The 5,795-nt window shown below is 40.8% G+C and overlaps 1 long non-coding RNA gene across 1 annotated transcript; it reads left to right on the forward strand.

Moving 5' to 3' along the window:
- Positions 1 to 760: 760 nt before the first annotated feature.
- Positions 761 to 2,405, forward strand: LOC136506424 (uncharacterized). Its single transcript, XR_010771589.1, has 3 exons — positions 761 to 838; positions 1,175 to 1,245; positions 2,109 to 2,405. It is a non-coding gene; the product is annotated as an uncharacterized lncRNA (long non-coding RNA).
- Positions 2,406 to 5,795: the final 3,390 nt, after the last annotated feature.

Raw genomic sequence — 5,795 nt, forward strand, 5'->3', positions numbered from 1 at the left:
TAGGTTCTGCTATCTATTTGACATATGAGGCCACATAGCGCAGCTCATACCTGCCAGCATTTCCTGTGAACTATGAGCTATGTTGATAGGCCATTGAACAATTTTTCCCACAAAAACTGTCCTTCCAATATTATATCAAAAAAAAATATTTTCGGACCAAATACAACATGATCGGCCTCATATAATTTTCATAGATATATAAACTGAGATATCTTGTGTGCTACACAGACCGAACACCAGAGATCTTAAACGACAGGAAAAGGACAGCGGACACGAAGCCTGCATAGATTAGGAAGGGAGGATCTTTCCTTGGATTTCTGTTCTTCATTCAGGAGAGGTATAATCGCTTTGTCTCCCCGTTTATGTTTATTTTCACATGAACTGAATCTCTACCTCATGCATTGATTGGTGGATTTGTGCTTGATTCTGTGCGGCACCAAGGATCATTGGTACCCAATACACGTGCATTTCGTGGTGCGGTTTGCTTGTAAAATTTGGTTGGTGGATAGTGCTGTTCTTAGCTACCTTGCCTGTGCTGGATGCTTTATCTGTCTGTGCCGGCCTTTGATAATCGTGGTGGCCAGAAATCCGTATTTTCTATCTGCAAAATAATAGAGAGGTTCCATTTGTGATGGAGGCGTTACTATCCATGTCCTGGCTATTTTTTACCCCGAGATCCATTTCTTTCGTACCTATTTTTGACATTTATCTGTTTAATCTCATCACACAAGACATATGTGGATCGAGAAAAGTTCTTTCTATAACCACTAAAACAGAGTGCAAGACTGGGCAGACCTCTGCCATTTGTTAATCTTACCACCCTTCCTGTCGTTTAAAGGTTAGATTGGTCAGGTTGGATTATTGTCCTTTTAATCTAGGCGAGTTTAGTCTGTTAAAGAAATGGCATACTTTTGGTGGTTTGGTTCTCGTCAGTTGTGAGTGATGACCTGTGAAGTTCCCTTGAGATGTACATAGCCACCAAGATGTTTTAATTCTATTTGCATATATGATGGTATAGTCAATAGTACCTAACCTGAACATTGCTTTTTTATTTACATGTACTCTATACTTAAAATTCGGTTGGGCTGAAAATACTTAATTATAACTCTACATTACATGTTTCCGGATTGCTGTAGCTTCGTCCCTTATTTTATTGCAGTATTATCTCTTGCAGTGTCTTGTATTAGGTACTAAAGGGAAGACCAACGTTGTATACAACTCTTTGGATGCTTCAAGATCAACAAGGTAAGGACATTGATCATCAATTAGATCGACTTTTACTTTTGCACAAAACAATCTGATCTGTCCCAAGACTTTGGTGCATATCTCAGTATGTTATATTCCTGATCTTCCTATGTATCTATGTGCTATTGTTAATTACATATGATTTGAGTACTATGGTTTATTCACAAATGTTGATGATTAATTAGGATGGATTATGTAACCCAAAAAAATTACTACCACCATTTTCCTTTTTATATCTCCTAGGTACTCCCTTTACATTGTCCCGTCCATATATTTCTTACTTTTTAGCACCTCATACATACAGTTTGATGTGTCAGTGGCTTAGCGAGTTCCCATGTCCAGTGCGAAGTTTAGCTTCTCTAGGTTAACGCCCTTATTTAGGGTCATAGAACTAATTTGGGTGAGTAAATTATCTTAGAGGTACCATTAGTCTGCTGCTCTTGTTTAAGCAGATTTTATTTTTTTTCCACCAATTGTTTTTGGCACTGTCGCAATTGATAGCATAGGTAATTTTGGGCCTGCCTTGCCTAGCCACACTGTTAGGCTACATTGATCCATTTTTCCTTGTTCCTCCAATGTGCTTTTTACAGTATAGATACAGTGGCAGTTCAAATAGAAACCATTCACAGATACATGTTGCTTCATAGTTGTGGAGGCAACCAATATAGTTTGCCAGGTTGATAAATTCATTTGTGTCCTGACTAAGAGAAAGAAAGAAGATTGAGGGTGTTCAAAGGTGTGACTGCATTTTACTTTCTATAATAGTTTGGCACATGATTATGAGGTGCTATGTCTGCTAGGTTGGGCTCCCGTACTCCCTTCTGCCGTTTATGGTAAAATATCTCGGGTTGCATGTTTTTCAGAATTTCTTATCGAATGGGCCTTCACAGAATTGTTGTCCAGAGACGCCTTCTCTTGTGGAAATGCAAAATTACTGCATTCCAAAACAAATATACTTCAGCAAATTGTTGGACATGAACTTCAAATTAAGAAAGGTATTAGTGCATTTGTTCTTTTGGTCTACCTGTTGTTACCTGTGTGACTGGACTTTATTTTAGAGAAAAGTATGAGCTACATTACCCCATTAGAGAAAAGTGTGGACTTTATTATTCCCTAATTTCTGGTATCCTGGTTAACTTTAATGTCATTATCATGCTTTAGAAAATCTACTACTGTCCACTTGCTGCCACTATGATTTATGCATTTCATGTCTTATTTGGTAGTTTTGCAGCTGCAACAAACATAGATGAGCAGATATTTATCTAGCTCATTAGTGCCATTTTCATTTTCGGCAAAATAAAGACATGAGACGGACGGACATATTTCTCATTAGTGCCATTTTCATTTTTGGCAAAATACCATGGCACTTGGCAAAGAATTTTTTTTTTTTAAATTCAAACTTTGACGAGTGCCGGCCAGAGGGCACTCGGCAAAGAATTTTTTTTAAAAAAAAATTCAAACTTTGCCGAGCGCCGGGCAGGGGGCACTCGGCAAAGAATTTTTAGAAAAAAAAAATAAAACATCTTTGCCGAGGGCACTCGGCAAAGAATTTTTTTTAAAAAAAATTCAAACTTTGCTGAGTGCTGGCCAGAGGGCACTCGGCAAAGAATTTTAAAAAATGCCGAGTGACGGCCAGAGGGCACTCGGCAAAGAATTTTTTTTAAAAAAATCAAACTTTGCCGAGTGCCGGCAAGAGGGCACTCGGCAAAGAATTTTTTTTTAAAAAAAATCAAACTTTGTCGAGTGTCGGCCAGAGGGCACTCGGCAAAGAATTTTTTTTTAAAAAAAATTCAAACTTTGCCGAGTGCCGACAAGAGGGCACTCGGCAAAGAATTTTTTTTAAAAAAAAATTCAAACTTTGCCCAGCGCCGGCCAGCGGGCACTCGACAAAGAATTTTTTTTAAAAAAAAATAAAAAATCTCTACCGAGTGCCTGCAGGGTTGGCACTCGGCAAAGCCACCATCAACGGGGCCGGCGCCGTGATGGTCGCTTTTCTTTGCCGAGTGCCCCCGGGGCTCTCGGCAAAGCCTTTGCCGAGTGCCCGATAAAAGACACTCGGCAAAGAGGTCTTTACCGATCAATTTTTTGCCGTGTGTTCTTTGCCGAGTGCTGCACTCGGCAAAGGCTTTGCCGAGTGCAATTTGGTCTTTGCCGAGTGCCTCAGGCACTCGGCAAAGAACCTGAATCCAGTAGTGCTAGCGTATTTAAACATGCCATAACAACATACTTTTCTGCACTAATCTTGTGGGGTGCTTTCGTTCCAGTCTCTAAGATTTCTACAACCTCACGTCTACGCTACCTCCTAGCGATGGAAAAGCCAATTCGACATTGGATGAATCATCCATTATCTACTTCGAAACTCTCAACATTGATGTTGTCAACACCAAAATTTGAGTGTCTCTTCAAACCAAGTGATCGGGTCAATTACCTAAGTACATTTAAGAATCACATATATATACATATAAGAAAATATATCTGTACACGCATATTTAAAACATATTAATTTATTGAAAGCATATATTGTTGCTTACTATGCTTGGACTATTGTGCGGTACCTCCGGCAATATTGGATCGAATCCCATATTACTTACATAGCCGCTAAAACCTATTCTTTCCGGTGGAGGGAGACGTACGACCATATCTTCTCACTAAAGTCAATATATCAAAATTCATATATATACAAAATATCAAAATTCTTATCACTGACGTCAATATTTTTCATGTACCAAAATTCATATATATATATATATATATATAAAGTCAATATATCAAAATTCATACCACTAAAGTCAATCTAACTTTCTCCTATATCAAAATTCATATATATACACACACACATGCACACACTATATCACTACATCAATACAAAGATTCATATATATATAACTAAGTCAATACCACTAAAGTTAATATATATATATATATATATATATATATATATATATATATATATATACACACACACACACACACACACATAAAGTATCAAAATTCATATCACTGAAGTCAATATTTTTCATATACCAAAATGCATACTACTAAAGTCAATATATCAAAATTCATGTATACAAAATATCCAAATGCATATCATTGAGGTCAATATTTTTCATATAACAAAATTCATATATAGACACAATGATGGCCAGCACATATTGTAACACAATGGAATTAATTACCAAGTATTAAAATGAGTTATACCTAAAAAGTCTAGCGTGGATCTGGGCGGGGCGAGGACAACGGCGCGGGCAAGGACGACGACGTCGAGGGCCTTCTCGACTGTCCTTCTAGGCACGGCCTTGTGGCGGCGGCATGGCTTCGCGGCAGGGAGGTAGAGGAGGCGGCGACGTGGGCGAGCGTAGGCGTGAACCTCAGCAGTCCTCCTTCTTGGTGATCCGTACATCGGCCACGGATCAGGGCAGGGCGAGGATGAGGGCAAGGCCAAGGGCGACGCGAGGACGAGGGTGAGGACAAGGATAGGGCGAGGACGAGGTTGAGGATGAGGGCGGGGTGAGTTTGAGGGTGACGTGAGGATGAGGGCAGGGCGAGGATGAGGGAGAGGCCGAGGCCGAGGACGAGCACGAGGTCGATGATGAGGGTGGGCCGAGGACGAGGGTGAGGAAGGCCGGGCACATGGCTGTTAGCGGTCCTTAACTCCTATTTTTAACCACCAACATTTAAATAAAATTCACTCAAATGAAAACCAAACCTAGTAATAGGGCTTTAAACTAATGATTTCCATAGGTTTTGGTGAAATGCTCATTTGCAGGAGAGAAATATGAAACTATACCAAATTGGGACCAAAGAAGATAAAAAGAATAGAAGAAGACAACCACTCTCTCACCCAAGCCCAAGAACAAAAGGAAAGAAGGGCCTCACCTGACAAGGACTAGGCCTCACTCACGCGGGGATGTGACCTAGGCACATCCAGGAGCTTGCCTGCCAAAGGCAGTTGAGGGCAGGCACCACGAGGAGGCGGCCACACCCTTGCCACTGCACCATGGGCGCAACTTTGGCAAGGTGGTCCATTGAATGCTCAAGAGGTCAGTTGGGGCAGATTCCCCCGAATATCCCTTCACAACCGCCCTAGTGAAGCTATAAAAGGGAGGAGGGTATCCCTCACTCCTGATAACACCATGGAAGAAGAGCAAAACCACATTTGAGAATAAGAGCTTCACTCCAAGGGTTTAGGCCCTAGCTAGCTAGCTAGAGTTGATAGGGAGACATGTGAGGGAGAATTCGGGGAAGTGCCGGACTTGTCGGTAGTCTTCCCCTACTTGTACCTTAACGAACACCTACGCTATAACTCAATGGAATCTTCCACTAAGTGAGTATTCGTGATTCTTATGGTTATAAGTCTTTTGATTAGTTAAGCTTTACTCTTATTTGCTTGCGGGTTCATTGTCCATTTTTGTAGCGGATACTCTAGTAGAGGGCTCCTGATAGAGACAAATAACCCTGTACGACGCTAGAGTAGTAGTCGATAGCGTAGATGTGGTGTCTAGGCTAGAGGCTACCTCTATTTGCCTCGTGCCCCATGGTTGAGGGGTAGG

Source organism: Miscanthus floridulus, chromosome 15, assembly GCF_019320115.1.
Source record: "Miscanthus floridulus cultivar M001 chromosome 15, ASM1932011v1, whole genome shotgun sequence".
Taxonomy (NCBI): Eukaryota; Viridiplantae; Streptophyta; class Magnoliopsida; order Poales; family Poaceae; genus Miscanthus; species Miscanthus floridulus.